This window comes from Palaemon carinicauda, chromosome 29, assembly GCF_036898095.1.
Source record: "Palaemon carinicauda isolate YSFRI2023 chromosome 29, ASM3689809v2, whole genome shotgun sequence".
In the NCBI taxonomy this organism is placed as follows: Eukaryota; Metazoa; Arthropoda; class Malacostraca; order Decapoda; family Palaemonidae; genus Palaemon; species Palaemon carinicauda.
Window position 1 is genome coordinate 1,208,157 of NC_090753.1, and position 2,500 is coordinate 1,210,656.

The following is a 2,500-nucleotide window of genomic DNA, read 5'->3' on the forward strand; positions in this document are numbered from 1 at the left end:
AGGATATAAAGCAAGTACAGTCAGGGGCCGATGGAACGATGCAAATACCCCATGTAATGCCTACAGTTACCAGGAAGTACACTGATAGTAATTCCTATTACGGGGATGCTCCCATTGGGAGACAAATGCAATAGAATGATTAGGTTTTAGTATGTAAAGAACATCTGGAGAATGCATCGAGGTATTATTCATGGTTGCATGATAACAATATTGATCCAGAAGTATTCGAATGGAGAAATGTAAGAATCACAAATATAACAATCACTAAAATCACTCTTATTGTTGGGGAAGCCTTACTTGGGATGCAATCTGGCATTGAAAACAACGATTATATGAAAGCAAAATGAAAACAGATGGTAGGAAACGACAAATATACAAACAGGCACTGTCAAATAAAAAGAGAATAAAAAACAAACAACCATAACAGTCAGAAAACAAAAAATATCAAGTGGAACGTGCAAATTCCATTGCACGTTATTTCACACCCAAGAGCATTGACCTATATAATAAATGACGTTGACCTCTCCACAATTACACTGTAAAGGAGAACTTATTGTAAGGTTTTACTTTCAAGGAATTTCAAAGCGGAAATGATAGTTTAAAAAAGTTTCAGTTTAAAAAGAAAATACATAAATTACGCTTTGCTTAAGAAATTCTTCAAGGTAACCTTACAATAAAAATTATAATGAGCTCTATTTGCATTATTCTTTTGATTGCACATGAAGGGAAGCTGTATATTTTAGTACTAAAACTCTTCGCAGACTTACAGGACTTGATACATTTCGAAGGGAATCTCCGGTAACGGTTTCTTTCTACTCTCTAACTTTGAATTTCTTTTCTAGCTTCTGTTTTCCCAGCCTCTTATAATCTGTTTATCAATCTTGAGTTTTCAAACTTTATATTTCTTTTCAAGATTCTATTTTCCCATTCTCCTATCTCTTTATTCGAGCTAAGCTAATTAAGGGCTTCGTAATCTGAAAAGATCCACATCCCTTACAATCATCACATGTAATAATAATAATAATAATAATAATAATAATAATAATGATAATAATAATAATACCATAGAAGCGAATTATCTAACTTAAACAAGATTTTCTAACTGGATAATACAAGTAATTTGAGAATGAGATGGTTTTGCTTTGGAAAAAAATATAGAATTCATAATATATAAAAATATCCAATATCTTCTCAGATATTCGAAGGACTTGCTTACAATGAAAAGTTTGAAGCGTCGATAAAAGTAAATAACATTAGACAACTATAAGAAATCTTTTCTAGAGAAAGTGAATCCTTGTCCATAGTATTGTTCAAAATGAAAGAAGCACCTTACTGAGGTTGTGGATGAGAAAGATTCACTAACAAAGAAATTGATTTGAAGAAATATAAAAATGGAATATGGAAATAAAATATGAAAATATTATAAACAAGTAAATAAACAGCAACAAATAAGCAAATATATACAACGAAACTACAAGAAAATAAGAAAAATGTAGACAAGAGTACAATCAAATGTTCAACCTTAAAGAGAAGCAGATATATTGGGTTTTGGGCTTGAAGGTCGAGATAAAAAGAGAATGAGAAAACAAAAGCTTTTCATTAAGGTCTTTGTCAAAGATTTATTCTTGAGGCGTGACTGGCGTCCGGCTACCTCTTTAAGCAAAGTATTTCCTCCACGGATTAAATAACATAAAGCTGGAAATTTTAGTTGGAATTTTTTCTCTTATGGCTCTCTCTCTCTCTCTCTCTCTCTCTCTCTCTCTCTCTCTCTCTCTCTCTCTCTCTCTCTCTTTATATGTATATATCAATATGATATATATACACACACATATATATACATATATACGGGATATTTAGGTATGATTATTTTATTATTACTTGCTAAGCTACAACCATAGTTGGAAAAACTAGATGCTATAAGCCCAGGGGCTCCGACATGGAAAATAGCCCTGTGAGGAAAGGAAACAAAGAAAAATAGAATATTGTAAGAAGAGCAACAACACTAAAATAAATATGTCCTATATAAACTATAAAAACTTTAACAAAACAAGAAGAAGAGAAATGAGATAGAATAGTGTGCCCGAGTGTACCCCCAAGCAAAAGAACTCTAACCTAAGACAGTGAAAGACCAAGGTACAGAGGCTATGGCACGACCCAATACTAGAGAATAATGGTTTGATTCAGGAGTGTCCTTCTCCTAGAAGAACTGCTTACTATAGCTAAAGAGTTTCTTCTACCCCTACAAAGAGGAAAGTAGCCACTAAAAAATTACAGTGCAGTAGTTAACCCATTGGGTGAAGAAGAATTGTTTGGTAATCTCAGAGTTATCTGGTGTATGAGGACAGAGGAGAATATGTAAATAATAGACCCGACTATTTGGTGTGTGTGTGCGTGTGTGTGTGTGCGCGCGTGTGTGTGTGTGGGCATAAGGAAAATGAACCGTAACTAGAGAGAAGGATCTTATAGCACTGTCTGGCCAGTCAAAAGACCCCAAACTCTA

The 2,500-nt window shown here is 33.6% G+C and overlaps 1 protein-coding gene across 2 annotated transcripts in view; it reads left to right on the forward strand.

The window, feature by feature from the left end:
• The window catches only part of LOC137622753 (peroxidase-like), a 31,662-nt gene that overhangs the window by 13,726 nt on the left and 15,436 nt on the right, over positions 1-2,500 (forward strand). The window lies entirely within an intron of this gene.